General features: G+C 37.6%; 1 long non-coding RNA gene across 1 annotated transcript; it reads left to right on the forward strand.

Moving 5' to 3' along the window:
* Positions 1–12360: 12360 nt before the first annotated feature.
* LOC308631191 lies at positions 12361–18024 on the forward strand. The gene is made up of 3 exons (XR_014018135.1): positions 12361–12489; positions 13449–13531; positions 15723–18024. It is a non-coding gene; the product is annotated as an uncharacterized lncRNA (long non-coding RNA).
* The last annotated feature ends 420 nt before the right edge of the window (positions 18025–18444 follow it).

Raw genomic sequence — 18444 nt, forward strand, 5'->3', positions numbered from 1 at the left:
AATGGACTCTGATGACTGCTTTTTTCATATTTGTCATGGACCCTGAACTATTTTCTGAATGAAAATCCCCTGCCACCTCAGAACTGAGAGAGCATGGCTTACTGACCAGAAAAACATTCTGATTGGCTTCTCCAGTTTCACAGAAAATTTCAATCTTTCTCTGCAACCTGGCAAATTTTCAACACCAACAGATCTGGTGGATAGCACGGGAAAAAAATCTCACCAAATTAAAACCACATCATGTTGCTAATTCTTATTAAAATTTTGACTGATAATTTTATTTGGAGCATTGCCAGAGTAATAAAAAGTGATTCTGTTCATCCAAAAGTATAAATCTTTTGGTCCTCCTGAATTTGCTTTTAACAAATTGTACTTTAATAACAGACCATCAGATTGGGCTGTGGAAGTTATTAGAAAGAACACATTATTTCACTACCTATTCAACTTTTTAAAACAGCTGCACTTGTGGCATATTAAATTTGAGATAGCTGTGAGAAATCCAAGTGGGTATGTCAAGTAGGAAATGGAATATTCAAGTCTCAAGAGGTATTTCGTGTTAACCTGGGAATAATAGGAAACATTTAACAACCAGGAAGATATGGACACTGGCCAATCAGGAAGGACATCCCAAAAAGTGTTGGAGCGGGTCTTGAAGCTTTCCCAACCCTGATGGTGAAGAAGAGCAGAAATTTCTGATATGGTCCACAGCATAAAGGGATGGAGAGAATGCACTCAGGGCAACAGCTGATACCCATCCTTGGGGAAACAATCTTTTAATATCCAGAATGCCCATACTAATGCATACTGGCTGAATATCAATCCTGAATGCAATTGAAAAACATTCATTGTTGTATCATTCCATATCTTATTTATGAAGAACTCAGGGAGATTTCAAAACAATGAAATGTTTATACAGAGTTCTGGAGCATTGGACTCTTTAAAAATGTATCTTATGACTTTGTCTATTTTTTGCCATTGTGGTATGTGCACTTGATCCCATTTCTCACTATGTCTTCTCACAAAACTTTCAGGATCAAGTGATTCCTGACCAAGAAACAAAAGCAAAATTGTCCCATTCTCCAATGGATTCGAATGAAATCTGGTAACAAAATCAAGTACAACTCCTGGAGGGGAACCAGGTTGAGTCTATAAGGAATTACTCATGAGATGACTCACATGTTTATGCTGTCTCAAGTCATGATCATCTTATCATGTCAAGCTGAAAATGTCACCATTGTCTGGACAGTTGGGCATATTTAATTGGGATCAGATCTTTTTTAGCTATAAAGGTGCTATAGTACTGGTTTTGGCTGGTTCAGTAATAAATATGTAGAATTTTCGAACTGCAAAAAAAATTAAATACAAATAAAAATACATCCCAGGAATATTTTTGAATATTTTCAAAAATCTTTCCCTCTCTTGTTATTTTCATCCAACTTTAGCCATTGTAATGCATATTTAAAATAAGAGAACATATTCCTGCATTTGGCTGTATATTATTTGTATTCTAATTTCTTATTTATCTTTTGAATAGTTTCCTATTGCTTTATTTATATCCTGTTGTATCAATTTTTAAAAGTAGTCTCAAACATTTTTATATTTAATATATTTTCTGCTAAAGGCATGCACACAGTCACAGAGACACACACAAAGAGTATGTTAATTTTACTGAGTTGGAGTAAAGTGACATTATTTGAACTGGGTATTGAAAGACAAAGGTGTTTACTTGGTTGATATGAGGACAATGACATTCCAGAGTGATGTCATAGCATGTTCTAAGACACACATTTTTGAAACATTCATTGCATATTTTGATATAGTTCATTTTTATAGCAGAAGAAATAGAGAGAGGAAAGATTTGCAGAGATAAACAGAGATCACTCAAAAAATCAAGGCAATGAGCTCAGACTATTTCCAGTATGCAACTGAAATATAATGAATAATTTTAATCATGTGACAAATTTGAAGTGATTTGCAATTTACAAAGCCTTATTCTGGAAGCAATATATAAAATAACTTTGAAGATGGTAAAGTTGACACTCAAGAATACAAATTGAATGGCTATTACAATATTCTAAGCCAAATGTGAAAAAGAAGTTTTCCAGGCACAGTGCTAAGATTTTATGTATATACATTGTTTATCACTCTGTTCTAATCTCACCACTTTCTTCATACCCCATAAAAATATCCCTATATCTGTACTATCTCTGACCTTTTCTACAATGGTCCACCTCTCTTCTCATCTTGCTTGCTCAAACATTTCTCATTCCCCAAAACTAGGTCTAAGTCCACCATCTGTAGGAAGTCTGCTCTAACTATTGGAGCCATCCTGAGTCATTCTCATCTCTAAATTTTGAGATGCTACTGAATCTACAAAGCAATATTAAGCAACCCAATGGTGATTAATGTATTTATTTCATCTCCACCAGGAAAGCATAAGCATTTGAATGGAAAGATCATATTAAATTATTTCTTACAAGCTCTGTCTGTACCTTCCTCACAGTGTTTAGCATTAAGAATACACTGGAAAATTTGTGGTTTTTTGATCTAAATTTTTTAAATAATCGAATTCCTAATGACTAATGTCATTTGCTAGTAACAGACTATTAATAATTAAGCAGAGCATTGTGGCACATGTCTGTAATCCCAGTAGCTCGGGAGGCTGAGGAAGGAAAATTGAGAGTTCAAAGCCAGCCTCAGCAAAAGTGAGGCACTAAGCAACTCAGTGAGACCCTGTCTCTATAATAAAATACAAAAAAAAAAAAAAAAAGCTGGGGATGTGGCTCAGTGGTTGAGTGCCCCTGAGTTCAACCCTCATTATCAAAAAATAAATAAAGACTAAATAAATAAAGACTAACTTTAATAAGGTAGTAATTCATTTCTCTGCATTGAAAAAAAAAGTTGAGATAAGGCCACCATGGTAGAGGTGGAGGACCCAGTTACTGAGGACCCAGTATTCCAGCCCTAGCAGATGGCTTACATCCTGGAGGCTGAGGAATGAAAATTATTAAGGAAGAAAGTTTGAGTGGACATGAGATAGGCTTTTCAGGCTCTGCCACATGTTCACAGCATGTTCTCTATTTTATTTTACCTTCTTATTCATTTTTGTCCTAGGATGTGCGTGTGTGGTGATGGGAACTGAACCTATGTCCTTGTGTAGATTAATCATGCACTCTACCACTGAGCTACATCTCCAGCAAGAATTTTAATATAAGTTTTCTTTTATTTAACTCAAACAGCATTGAGCTGAGAATCATGTGCTCTAGAATCTCTGAATCCATATCCCAGCTCTCACTGTGAACTTGGGCAAGTTATTCTTCCATGCTGTACCTCAATTTCCCTATCTGTAAAATGGTGATATTAGCAACCTACTCTATGGATGATTTCAGTGATTAATTAATTAATTAGTTAATAATATTTAACTGAATACATAGTATTTGTAATTTTTGCCACAATGTTCTGTGAGGATAAGTCTAATTGCCATTTGGGTGGCAAGACCCAAATTTGGCTCTTCTAACGTTAAACTCAGTATTCTTTCCACATAACCAATGATTTGTTGAGTACAAAGACCAAAGTGCAAAAAAAGGACAGCAAGAAGAGACAGTAAAACCCAAACACAATCTTCATTCTTTTGCAGACTGTATGTTGCATCAGTGGTCCGCACCTTTAAATATTTAAGAAAGTTTCACATAACCTCTGGATCTTGAATGTCTATGAGAAAGAAGAACCTCAATGCATCATGTAAAACATCATTCATCAAGATGAGATCAGCCGTGTATTTGGAAATACATTGCAAGCATTTTAATAGTGAAGGGGATTTGTTGTTGTTGTTGACTAGACCAAATTTCAAAGCTTCAGGTGATTTTTACATGTCAATCCTAAACAGTGGTTTTCATTTTACAGAGATGCAATACTCTCTGTTCCTTCTCAAAGAGACCTGGAATAACCAGGTGGTTAGATTTCTCCTTATCTGATGGGACTCCTCAGGAATCCTCACTTCAGTACCTGCCAACTGAGGCAACTCAGCTCAGCTCTTTGACACACAGCCCAGGAATGAGACCATCCCCTGGTGACTGCAGCTGGATGATCTGTTGACAATGTCATCACAGACTCAAGCTGCCCAGCTTTGGCTTTATGTTGGCTAGCACAGGTTTCTTGCACTGGGATGGTTGGGACATCTCTTGTATCAGAACGATGATCCATATGTAAAACACACATTTTTGCAATTTGTCTAGCTTCACCTCTACCACTCTGTGGAGTCATTGTACCCACCACAGTGTTACGTCTGGTTTTTCTTTTAAGTGAACCTGTCTTGGTTCATTGTGAAGACAAAGCAATTACAAACTAATCAAAAATCTTTAGACCAGCCAGTTGTGGTGGTGCACACTTGTGATCCCTGTGGCTTGGAAAGCTGAGGCAGGAGGATCATAAGTTTGAGGCAAGCTTCAGCAACTTAGTGAGGCTCTAAGCAAAATAGTGAGACCCCCATCTCTAAATAAAAAATTAAAAGGGAGGGAGATGTGGTTTAATGGTAAAGCACCTCTGGGTTCAAGCCCTAGCACCAAAAAATAAAAACCAAAAAAACAAACAAAAAAAAAACACTAAAGAACAGCCTACATGTTTCAAGAAGAAAAGAGGTTAATCGGTGTAGCATTATAAGCATTTGTCAGAGGAGATTATTGATCCTCTTGACATGGGGCATAGTCATCTAACAAGTACAGCCATAAACAGGCTAACACGTCTAAAACCATCCATTTTGTTTGAAAACCAGGGCAAGACACGCCACTATTTTATAGTCCTTTATTCCTTTCTAAGTCACAAAGATGATGAATATTTACACATCACTCTTTTAATCAAATTTATTTCTAAATGATATGGCTGGTGATAAAATAATATACAGGACCAAAAAGCCATCATTGAGCAAACTATGTTGCTATGGAAGGACTTCTGGATTTTCTCAATGTTGTAAGAGTATTGTTTGTCAAACTGGAGGATGAAAGAAAGTGAAATGGCTGCAGGTGGCTTTCCCTGCTCAGAAAAATGACAAAGGGTCAGAATGTCCTATGCTCTTTCAGGTGCCCATCAGTTTGGACCTCTCTTGCCCATCTTCATACACACACGAATTAGCAGCCCTACATTTAGGGTCTATGTATTCAGTTCCGTTCATCCCATACTTATCCACCCCACTGCATAGCTTGTTAGACTCATGAAGCTATGAATCACAGAAAAGAGGAGAGTCTTGGAGTTATCTGTGGCTTGGGTCCCAAGAGCTGTGAGAATGACATGAATTTTGAATTAATTTGAATAGCAAATGAGAAGAAGTTTATTGTTATGGAGCCATAAGTAATGCACATTGTTTGGCAGTAGTAAGTAGTTTAAGAAAACACAATCAATGAATTAAAAACTCTGGACAAGAACTCAGGAAGTAAGGACTTGAATTGCAACATACCCACTTGCTCCTGTGTAAAAGATGTTGACCAACTGTCAGGACACATGACTAAACAAGTCAGGGTCACTCCAGGTGGCTGGGCTGGCATGAAATAATGACACACAGAGAAATACTTTTACTTTGGGTTCTCTGACAGCCCCTCTGACTCAGTTCCCACAAAGGAGGCAAGGCAGGCAAGAAAGAGAGGGAGAACGCCTTGAACCTGGGTTTTATTAATGGGGGGGGGAGCTAATCCATTGGAACATTCTATCCAAGAAAGGGCAAAGGGTAGGATTACAACAAACAGATGGGTGTAATTCAACCCCATCGTGTGACACTCACTCCCAGAGCTGCACCTTTCTTATCTGAGCGGAGGTAAAGTCCACTTGCATTGCAGGGTGCAATACCAGTCCAGTACCTCTTTACTCAGGACTGAAAGGTATCCAGGGCAGCCCCCAACAACCAATTATTTATTTTGATGACAAAAAGATGTTAGTCTCATCTAATAGTTCATTTTCACTTTCATTTCTTTCTTATCAAAGAAACTCTGCAGAGCTTACAGGAATCTTCCTGTCTTTCTGCAGAACATAACACTCAATGCCTATAAATGGTAGGCTTCCCCCTAGGAGGCCTGTGCATGTTTACCAGGTACCGACTGATCAGTACTCTGTGTGGCTGGATCTCAGTATTGAACATTTTGAATTAATCATTATATTATTTGATGGAAATATGTATGTAAAAATAGGGTTGTTTTTATGAAAACTCATTGAGTGCTTTGGAAAGACTCCATAAATATCAATCTATTAAAAACTTTACTTGAATTGAATATATCAAAGAAACTAAAAAGTTGAGAAAAAATAAAATACATAAAATAAATGGGTACCCTACTGACTTCATAACTATTTTTAAATTCTTGCTCTACTTTAAGTAAAATGAAACTAGAAAGTAAGTACAGTGAATTTTAGATGTACATTAGCAAGAGGATAAAATTCAAAGCAGGGAATCCAGAAAAAAAGACCTTGGAACAATATCTAAATATTAAATAGTTAGTGCTTGTCTTATAAGCTATTTAAGTAAAAATACATTCAGTATGTATCACTCTTATGCTTTCTAAATAAAAAGCTTCTCATTATAATTGTTTTGACTAACCAATTATGTCAGAAAGCAAGGCTTCATCTTGAATATATTTGAGAAAATTTTACAAGTTATAAATACTTACAGAAATGTAAATACATAAAATATACATAGATATGTACATATCTATTGTCTGTATTACCAATGTTTCATAGTTGGTAAATATTGAATTCATCAAGAACCAATGAAGAATTGATTGGTACAGGGGGCTGGGGATATAGCTTAGTTGGTAGAGTGCTTGCCTCACATGTATAAGGCCCTGGGTTCAATCCCCATCACCTCAAAAAAAATTGATATGGTGTAGCCATGAAGATATATATCATGGCTTCAAAGGACAAGGCACAAAATGTCAGTGCTCATAAAATGGAAATGTGTCTCAAACCCTTCCTTCACCTCAAAAGCATTACCAGAAATAATTAACTTCTCTCTTCTTTTTCTCTCTTTTATATATATGTATACATATGTTTATATAAGTATATACATATATTTAGTGTCTGTGTATGTGTACATGTGTGTAAAATATTTGGATATATATCCACATGATTTTGTACATATACACTCTATACACTCATGCACACATGACAAATCCACATATAAATGTATAACACTCTTGTGCCTATAAATACATTCACATATGTCTGCAGAATACTGAACATGCCACTCCCCCTCTAATCTTATTCCTATAGGAATTATAGTTTCCAGCCAACAATGTGGAGTTCTGAAACAAATTACCTTAAAAGGAAATTTCACACCTAGCTTGCATCTCTTTATAGAGTTCTATGGCAGCAGGTTCTCAAACATCTCTCCTGACATTTGGAAAGCTTCACTGCTGAACTTAGACAATAGAACTTAACACCTGAACAACATGCCCTACATTTTCAGAACACTATGAATGTACTAATTAATCTATAAAATACCCATGCAAAGTGAATAATTACAATTTTCACAGCTTTTTGAAAATGAGACAGCTGAGACTCAGTTAAAGTATCTAGTGACACAGGTTATTAAGGAAACTTATTTTAACACTATTGTTCACAGAAGGAGGACTACACAGGAAAGATGAAATGTTTGTGCAAAAAATAATTATTGTTCACCAATTATATGCCTCTCAGATGAAGAAGAAATAGTTTCTGCCCTTAATGTAATTTCAGTAGAATGTGTTGTGGTTGGAGAGAGATATATTGGAAGCACAGAAACAACTAACTGCTGTTTATGGGAAGTGGGAGGGAATGTGTTCTTTCAACAACTGTGATGGAGCATTTTGAAGAACAGGATTTCACTCAGTGGAGAGGGGGATGCTCCTATGGGAGCATTGTGACATACCACCTGAGGTGTTTACATGTGAAATGCATTACTTAGCTAAGTCATACTATTGCAGTAGACCTAATTGAACCCAAGGGTCTCAGTAGAAAATTGTAGAAGATATTCATCACTTGGTGAAAAGCTTGTTATCCATGCTATAAAATTTTAAGCTATTTTAGGGTCCCAGGAAGCACTGAAGGAGTTTACACAGAGGAGTGAATGACATGATCCCATTCATGGCCAAATGGACTAAGTAGAAATGTTGAAATTGCACGATTCGGTATTTTATCTGAAGATATTCTCATCTAAAGTGACAGTATTGCCTGCCTCTTAACCTGGATTCTAGAGTCAAACAAAATTTACAGAATCTATTTTCTTCTCTCCCAAATGAAACCCAGATTAAGACGGGTTGCCCAGTGTATCTACAGGGAAAGCTACTTCGCCGCAGCATGAGAGTCCTCACTGCAGAGAGAAAAGTGGAGGTCGAGTGTTTCGGGGAGGGCGTTCAACTGCTCCTAACTTCATGGCTCTGGAATAGCAACTAGAGAAGCCAGTAAATTACTTCACACATTTCTAAAAAACTCTTTTCATTTTTGTTCAAAACAAACAATCTGCTTTCCAAGAAGATTAAAATATAATTTACATTTTGTCTTCTAAAGTAAAATGTTTGAAATAAATTCCCAATTCATGAACCTACAACCACAAAAAGGAATGGTTTTCAGAAATTGTCTCTGATCAGTGAACAGTGGAGTAATGACAGAGATGCATTCTAAGATGTGATGTTGGGTGATTTCATCTTTTCGTGGACGTTATAGAGCACACAAACTAAGATGGCTATTATGTCTAAGGGGGAGTAAGATACAGGACCACCTTCACACAGGTATCTGTGGTTGACCAAAACACAACTCACAATTGTATACAAGCAATGCACACATAATGGCAACCCCTCTTATGGTTTAGATATTAGGTATCTATTAAGTCATGATTGAAACAATGCAAGAAAATTTAGAAGTAGAATGATCAGGTCATGAGAGCCTTAAGCCAATCAGTGAATTAATCCTCTGACAGGATTAACTGAGTGGTGGCTGAAGGTGGGCAGGGTGTGGCTGGAGGAGGTGCATCATCAGGAGCATGCCTTTGGGGTATGTATCTTGTCCCTGGCAAGTGGAGTCTCTCTTCTCTCTGCCTCCTGGTGCCATGTTCCCACTTGCTTTCCTCTGCCACACGTTTCCATCATGATGTTCTACAGCACTTGTGTCCCGAGGAATAAAGCCGGCTGTCTATTGACTGAGACCTCTGAAATCACGAGCCCCCAAATAAACCTTTCATCCTCTCAATTTGTTCTTGTTAAGTCTTTTAGTCACAGCACAAAAAACTGACTAAAACAACACCTATGTCAATAAACATTAACTTCAACATAAAGCCCGGTTAAAGAGATACCATTGGGGTTTTATATTATTGTTGTTTTGTTTTGTTTTATTTTGGTACTGAGGATTGAACCCAGGGGCATTTAACCACTGAGCCACATCCAAAGCCCTTTTTATTTTTCATTTTGAGACAGGGTCTCACTAAGTTGCACAAGGCGGGCCTCAACTTTCCGTCTTCCTACCTCAGCCTCACAACTCACTGGGATTATAGACATGCACCACCATGCCTAACTACCTGTTGTTATTAATGGTTTAGTGCCCAAATCTCATGAATCATATGGAAAGCTATTAAATCACAAATTAAAAGCTGAAAAATATTTAAACATACAATTTTTAACACTAAATGTGTAGTAACCCATTTCAGTTTGAAACATGATGTAGAAATGTTTAGTTGTCATTATTTTTTCCTATCTTAGCTTATATGAGGGTTTAAGGATAAAGTCATGAAGTAATGTTTACCAATAATGGTAAGAGGAAGATGCATGGCTGACTAGCATCCTTTGTGTCTTCAAGTCATTTTAGATGTTTTCTCAGGGAGACTTCTTTTTTCTTCTAGAGTTTCCATGGGAAAAATCCATGCTCATTTTCCAATCTGTCTGACTTCTCAGAACATTTCCCCCCTTAACTGGATTCTACTCTTAGTCACCAAGGAAAGAACCAAAATAAGGGTTTCCTCCTTGCAGGAGGCCCTGTGGTGGGTGCTGCAAACACATCAGTAGGCAATGAGTGCTGCAAACACATGGGTAGGCATCTTGCTGGTGGCTGGCAGAGACCACCAGTGTGCCCCCCAGGTCCTCCTGTCCACTCTCTGCCTTCTTGTACACGAGTTAAGACATGAGACTTAACCCAGCTGTGTCTCAGTTCCTTCCTCTGTAGAAAGTGAGAGAATTATAATTACTTACCTCTTCAGGATGTTATAACACTAATTAATGCCTCAAAACTGTGAATAAAAATCATGCTGCACAGATGCTAATTACTATTATTCAAAAAATAGCCATGAAGCCAGATGCAGCAGAAGAAGGTGGTGGACAGGTTTTCAACCTACTTAATGAAGGCCAAATGACAAATAGTAGGAAGAACAATAAAGAAAAATAAAGCAACCAACAAGGGCTTAACATGAAGGCATTGCATTAGCAGAGCTAAAGCAACCCGGGTATATTGAAAATGATGGTGGAGGGTACATCTCATCACTGGAAATCACCAGAAAATGCAAGGGTCTAGCAGAATAGTTCATGGACAAGAAGATCTTTTTAATGCTACTTGAATCCTAGTGGAAGGAACAATTTTTTTGAGAATATTACTATACATAATTTTAAATAAGAGTAATTTACTTAAAATCATCATATGAGACTACATGACACTGTCTTTTTATTATTCTTTAGATACCGAAGTATTTAAAAATGTAAATACTAATTCCTAGGGATGGAGGAATGTGGTCAGATTAAAGAATTCCACAGTTTTTCTTATCTGATACTTTACTTTGTGTAATATATGATACCACAGCCCAAAGATACTTAAAAAGGTGTTTGTTGTTGTTGTTGTTGTTGTTTGTTTGTTTGTTTGTTTAACAGCATGGCTACTTTTTTATGATTCCTAACATAATACCCATATCCTTTGGCTTCTGCTTGTGTCTCACTTTTTGGTCACCCCTGGGGAAGCATGCAGAGAACAGGTCCTCTATTCTCCCTGACAAATTTCTTGTAATATGACTTAGGAAATCATGTGAGGTGATTATTGTAAGATTTCTAGCAGTAAAGTAATTTTAGCTGAAAGTCTAGGAATCCCAAGATCTTTTCCAGCCTAAGATTGCAGAGTTCCTAGGCACCCACATTTTTCACATGATTTATTTCACTTTTTGTGCTTTCTCGCACAACTTCTTCAGGATGTTGTGAGTGCTTTCAATGAGAGAAGCAGCTACAATAGTCCCACTCAGCAATGCTATCAAAGTGCACTTGAATTGTGTGTGAGTGAGCTACTGAAGAGGCGGCCCAATTGGAAGACTCCAAAGCTCTCCACCCGAGATGAAGTCTGGAGAACCCTTGTTATCCTATGCATCTGAACTGTAGCTGACAGCCAGTTGTTTGTCTGAAGATCAGTTTCAACGTGAATTGAATTTGTGCTATATGCCAGGCATAGTCATGGTTGTTTTCACATTCCAGTTTCAAAAACACACGAGTAAGATAGGTATTTTTATCTCACTGTGTTGTTGTTTTTTTTTTCAACAAAGAAACTGAAGTTCAGAGAAGTTAACATCCTAAGATACTTCAGATGCCAAAGTAAGGCACCTTTGGCTTCCAGTCTAGTGATCTTTCATGTACACCCCATGGCTTCCTCTGATGTCATAATTATTTAAGTGTCTAAAGAGGTTCTATGAAAGATGAGTGTGCTACTTCCTTATGGACCCCACCCCAGAGCCCAAGAATGTACCCAGACACACCCAAGCCCCAGGTGTGGAGAAGCAAAAGTAGTAGTGGACTCAAATAGCACTTAGAAAACAGAGCAGAAAGATGAGAAAATAAACTAAAATATTCACCTCACCAAATCACTATGGTTAGGAAGAACATGGGGCTTGTCCATTCTTAATTTATGAAGATCCTATTATATATTAACCCAATAAGTCTAGAGATGGCTTGGCAGTCAAGAGAGACTAAGTCCTTTCCCTCAAAGACGTAACTACCCACAGGGAAGAGTCATGAAAGAAATATTATTTACAAGCATAGGCATACTAAAATGAATTTAAACCTTTAGTTACCGTAATATCCAGTATGTATAAAACAAGCTTCTATTTTTCCCCAAGTCAGATTGATTTTAATGTTAAAAAAATTTAATTTCAAATTGTGTTCTATTTCCCCACATCCAAAATGAGATTGTGGGCAGCATTTCCCTGGATTTTCACAGTTCCCAGGACTTCCAATTCAGTTTAAGACTCTGCATTGAAAGGCACAGAGAGAGTCAGGGCTATAATTACCATGAAAGAATAGTAAACCTGATGCCAGGAAAACGGCCTAAAAAAGATGAATCAGGGATATGAAGGCCCTGGATGCCTCAAGGTACGCTGTCTCAATAACTCAGCTACACAGAGGTCTGGTGACAGGTCACTGCCAACACCAAGCAAGAACAAAGGGTCTCCTCCTGAGTTACAGGTGAAATGAATCTGCACATTGGTCGCTGACAAATGGACTTCAAAATACTGTGACTGTGAGTTCCGTTACCATTCTCTCAGCACTTTAACTTGGAAACTGTAACTGCGTCTTAGCACGGAAGAGAAGTATGGAACACTTGAGACTTGTTTGTTTGTGTATGTGTTGTAATTTCTAGAATATTCTCTTGATGATTTTTAAAAGATGTCTGGGATTAAGCTGTCTCTTCCTGTACTGCAGAGCTGTATTATACACAGCACAGTGAGCTAAGCTATCAGATAATGGAGCAGAACAGCAACCTAATGAGATATGATAGAAACTCCTAACCCATTCCACACCCGACTGACTCCAGTAATGAGCCAATAAGGCCTGTAGCTCTGTAATGGGGGCTTATACGGTAGAACATTAAGGCAGAATGTTACAGAGGAACCCTAGGAGCTATGCTACAGCAGGTCTTGTGGTTCCTAATATTTTTAATAGGCCAAGTCAACCTGTAATCTGATTTCTATGTGGTACCCAGGGCTTTCCTTGCTTCCTTTTCTGAGTCATTTCTCCATTTCAGGTTTCTTATATTTAAAAAAAAAAATGAGTACTTCTTCTTAAGTGAGACATACAGGATTTACAACTTTAAGTTTTTAAAAGGAGGAAGTAGAGTGTGTCAAAATAAAGCTTATTATAAAAACCGTTGCTAACCTCTCATACTAACTCTGGGGTTCCTAGAACATACAGATGGTAGAATGATATTATTCAGGACTATTGCCTGCCCCATTTAGTTCTAAAGTCCCTTTAATTCTTCAGCAATTTTTATTATTTTCATCTCATGTGAAATCTAATAACCATATGAGAAATCTTAAAGTTGGTTGTTTTGAACAGTTGGCCATGATGTCAAATTGGTTAAATTCAAAAAGCTAACTATCCCAGTTCAGCATGTACTTTACTTCTTAAGCCATAGATGATATTGTACCTGATAGAGTCTAAGATATCCAAAGATGTAGTAAATGTTATTTCCTGTGATAGCTCTCTCTACATGATGCTCTAGCAGAAGAGAAGGATGGATTGAAGTTCTTTCCAGAAGCCTGGGCTCAGAGGGGCAGTCACAGGTATTGACAGCATGATTTCTGGGAAATAGGAAGTCCCTTGTATCTTAGTTTCCATGTGGAGCTACCAAGATAGAGGTTCATGTGATCATCACATTGTGACTCCTCCGGATCTAAAGCTTCTAAATTGGCAATTTTGAAACTTAGGATTTGAGGTATCTCAGTGGAAAATTAAACCCAAAGAATCACAAAGTCAAGTCTGCACCAGGAATTTTCAGGAGTGGAGAGGATTTTGAGCAGCTGCAGGTCACAGAAGAAGGATTAGGCCATGTTCATTTGGCTCTTCAAAAGGCAAAGACTTAAAGCAATGGGAGAAAGTGCAGAATAGGAGATTCTGATTAAGTTGGATCACAATGATGGAAAATATACATTTTTTTTCTATTGTTTATGTGAGAGAAGAAGCTCTTTTCCTTTTTTAATGGATTGAAAGAGGAAAGGGGGAAGGATCCTTATGCCTGTAATCCCAGAGACCCAGGAGGCTGAGGCAGGAGGATCTCGAGTTCAAAGCCAGCCTCAGGAATTCAGTGAGACCCTGTCTCTAAATAAAATACAAAATAGGGCTCAGGATGTGGTTTAATGGTCAACTGCCCCTGAGTTCAATCCCCGGTACCTAAAAAAAAAAAAAAAATGTAGAGAATGGGAGGTAGAGGGTAGAAACCAAAAATATCTCTTCTTATATTACTGATTTTTGCTTACAACTGAACTTAGTGATATATTCCCCCCAAAGAATATCAAATAACAGCTTTTTGATCATTTCACTTCATTGGTTCTCTAATACTTCATCTGAAGATTTAGTTTGTTATTGTACATTTTTAAAATAACAAAGTTACACACTTAGTAATAAAAAACAAAGAAATGGAAGTAAGGCAAAGGGCAGTTCATAGACATATGAAGATAACTAGGGGAAAGACTAGGGAATGAAGTATAGGAGTGGAGGGGAAGGCACGTGAGAACGAGTAAGAATTCATGCAAGAGAGTAAGAGACTGTGAAGCAGAGAACAGGAACTCAAAAGATCCATTTCCCAGACTCCCTTGAAGTTAGGTGTGAGCCACTTGACCACTCTAAGGCAATGAAATAGAACTGATGTGTTTATGGGCCTAGGCAGTTGAGAGCTGGTGTATCACTCGCCTCTTACAGGCTACATGCTCCTAGATTAGTGCTGTCATTGAAGTAGAAATATGGCACAAGTCACATCTGTAATTATACATTATCTTGTAGCCTCATTAAAATAGATAAAATTAATTTAATAATATAATTTATTCAATCCAGGAGATGCAAAATATCCTTTCAACATATAATCAATATAAAAGTAATTATTGAAATGTTTTACATTTATTTTTGCATTACTAAGTCTGCTAAATCCAGTGTGTATTTGATACAGACAGCATATTTTGAATTCAGACAAGAAACTGTTCAAGTTTTCAATAGCTGCTGCATATGGTTAGCAGCTACTCTGCTGAGTAGCAAAGTTCTAGAATGTGTTGCTACAGGATGAAAGGCCTGCTCCAACCTCATCAGACTGTCTGAGTGAGGCAATCTTTTGTTGCATTAAGCAAGCCACTGAGATTTCAGAGTTTGTTACTACGGCACAACACGTAGTTACCCTGACTATACTACTTACAATTCAGGACCAAATGAAAGATTACCCCTTTTCATTTTAAGTTTGGAGAAACTGTAACTAAACAAAAACAAAATTTTGGCAGGAAATTAAGTGAATGTATTTACTCAATGTTTGTGTTACTAAACAATGACAGGCAATATATCACTGTGATAAGAAACACATGTAACTGATAGAGTTGTCCAACCAATCATAGTCAGATGGGTGCCCCAAACTGAGTTCTAATACAAATCAATTTAGGAACTTCCTTTCCTGCCTGATTACTAAAAACATATCTTGTTGAAAGTATATAATTCAGCCTGGCCCCAAGAGTTATTACTTCTTTCCAACCTTTCTATTTAGTAATTCTTTCCAATCTTTCTATTTCTTTTTTATTTACTCGTCCCCTTCCTCCTGGTCTCAATTTTAGTTTTACAGGAGTCAAAAATACCTTACTTCTGGGGGGCCGGTGGTGGTGGTGGGGGGAACGCCAGAGTCTGACATAATGAAGTGACAGAGATAGAAGTTGGGGGATATTGGAGGTAAACTGAGGGGGTAGGGGCATTCACATTCTCTCAGCCTCACCTGTTTCTCAGCCAGATGTCCAGGGTGACCAGCTGTTGACTGCTATAGCTGAAGACCTGTGGAATGCTAAGGTACCAACTATGGACCACTTGATGACCTTTGGGTGCTGATTAGCCCCATCCACCTTCCCAACTACCGAAGGGGTATCCTGACGTTGAGGAGAACTGAAGATCTGGCTCAAGATTCAAATGAACTTCTCTGACCTGTCTTTGACCCACATGAGAAATTCAGAAATGACTGCCACCCCCAACAGGGACATGGGGAGTGGACTAGGTCCTCTCTTATTTGGAAATCCCATTCTAGCCATCCTCTCCCAAGCCCCCAGTTCTATGGCTCCACAAATGCCATTCAGAAAGTGTTCAAAAGTTCCCTAGTAAAAGACTCACCCAAAAAACTCATGCAGGGGTCTGGGGTTGTGGCTCAGCGGTAGAACACTCGCCTAGCACATGCGAGGCCCTGGGTTCGATCCTCAGCACCACCTAAAAATAAATAAATAAAATAAAGGTATTGTGTGTCCAACTACAACTAAAAAACATATTTAAAACGAAACAAAACAATAAACTCGTGTAGGCCTCCAGGGATTCCCACTTGCGTAGGCAAATGAATCAAGTACCAGCTGCCATAACTAGGCCAGTGGACTGAAGGGGCACAACATTCCTCTCACACCTCTCCAAATCTCTCTCACTCTCACTCTCATACTCTTTTGCTCCACCTCAGCAGTGAAAAGCAAAACCAGTTCTTCTAGTTCTTGTAATCTCTTCCCCCAAAGAGCTTTAATCTGACACCTAGCCAGGTCTCTGTTGAAATGGTAATCGTGTGTGTGTGTGTGTGTGTGTGTGTGTGTGTGTGTGTGACTACGCACCTGTGCATTTTTTTTATTTTTGCTATGTGCACAAGTGCTGGGAGTATAAGAGTGAGGAGTGAGAAAGGAAATAAAATTCACTATACTGTCCTTCAGTTTATGGCCTCTGGTAAACACTTCACACCTCAGCATCTTCCCTGTAGATTCTATAGCTTTGCTACAGAGAAAGGAACTTTCACAGATACTCAAGGCAGGTGCACAATTGAGTTCTTGATGAAACCTTTTCTGCTTTGGCTTTGTAAATAGACTTGACAACAGCTTCCAGGAAATTGTATCTGATGTTTCAAGGCTAGATCTGGCTGTCAAGCATGCTGAGTCATAGCCACTGAGTCAGAGAGTGCTATGCTGGAAGGAAATTTGTCTAAGGTTAGCCAACATCTTTTCTTTGGGATGAAGACAGCAGAGTTCCCTAGCAAATGATTCTGAGGAGAGAAGAAAACTCCCATTTTTAAGGTGTTGTATTTCTTATTTTTCCTTTAAGATCCTGTTGTTATTGCCTCAAGGGTCAAATACAACTCGGAGCTCAACTTCCCCGGGAACTAGAAACTTATAACTCAAATATTTTACATTAAAAAAAATTATGATGTAAGGAAGTAAAAGATAAAAGATGTAACATGAATAGTTTAATTGAGCTTCTATTGACTCAATAAATAACATAGCTAAGGGCCAGAATACTAAAGCTGGAGTCCTCAGAATCAGAAAAGAAAAATATCAGCTCCATTGCCCTCTTCTTCAGTGCTTTTAATCCTTACAGGATCACAATGAGCAAGAGTCATAGAAATGGTGGCATAAATAATCAGAACCCATCGATTCAAATTAATTGGAACCCACCAAGCTAAAAAGACTGGAAGGAAGTTCTGATTTGATAGAGCACAACAGGCAGAGGTAATATGATACGCAGACTGCCTAGGCACATGATAGAGCACAAGATTATAAAGGAATGTGAGCAATCGGGCCACTGAGTCACCACAGCAGAGTTTCAGTTTACTCACTTTTTAGCTCTATTTCCCTGGATAAGTCTCTTTGAGCTTCTATTATTTGTATGCCATTCAGAAATAATTAAATCCACCTTAAAGTGTTGTGAATATTCTTAATAAACTATAGAATTATATGCAAATGCTAATATCATATCTGATAATGACACTGCCCATTTATTTATATCGTCCTTTGTTAAGAAAGACAAAAGTGGGGGCTGGGCTTGTGACTCAGTGGTAGAGTACTTGCCTAGTACATGTAAGGCATTGTGTTCATGTATAACTAAAAATATATATATATTAAAAAGAAAGATTAAAGTAACTAAAATGATGAAATGTCACACATGAATTTCTATTTTCAGTTTTTATTATTAGATTTGTATTATTTTAGTAGTAATTTGGGGAGTGTTTATACATTAAAATTGCATTAATTTTTTTTAATACAAACAAGTCGATCATTACCAGTACCCATGTTATTCTCTCCAAAATGTTTCTTACCTTTTCCCAAACATAAATAAACAATGTTGAATTTTATGTTATGAATCCCTTTTTGTTCTTTATATCTTTTGTGTGTGCTTCTTTTAAGCCATGGACTGCTTGATTTTTAATATTTTACATTCTTATTACATTTATTCTTTTATGACTCACTTTTTCTCTTAACATTAGTTTATGAGCATCATTCATACAGATACATGTAGAATATTCAGTAAAGTCTCCAGTAGTTTAGCCATTATTCCCAGGGCTGCCCCGAATGCTCTGGTACACATGCTCTGATGTGCATGTGCAATGATGCCTTGAGACTCTGCTCTGAGGAGTGAGAATACTGGGTCATAGATTATGTACCCTTCCAAATCCATTAGGAATTCTATTTTTTTTTCAAAATGATTACCATCAACA

This window comes from Spermophilus citellus (genome assembly GCF_964194105.1).
Source record: "Spermophilus citellus genome assembly, chromosome: 11".
In the NCBI taxonomy this organism is placed as follows: Eukaryota; Metazoa; Chordata; class Mammalia; order Rodentia; family Sciuridae; genus Spermophilus; species Spermophilus citellus.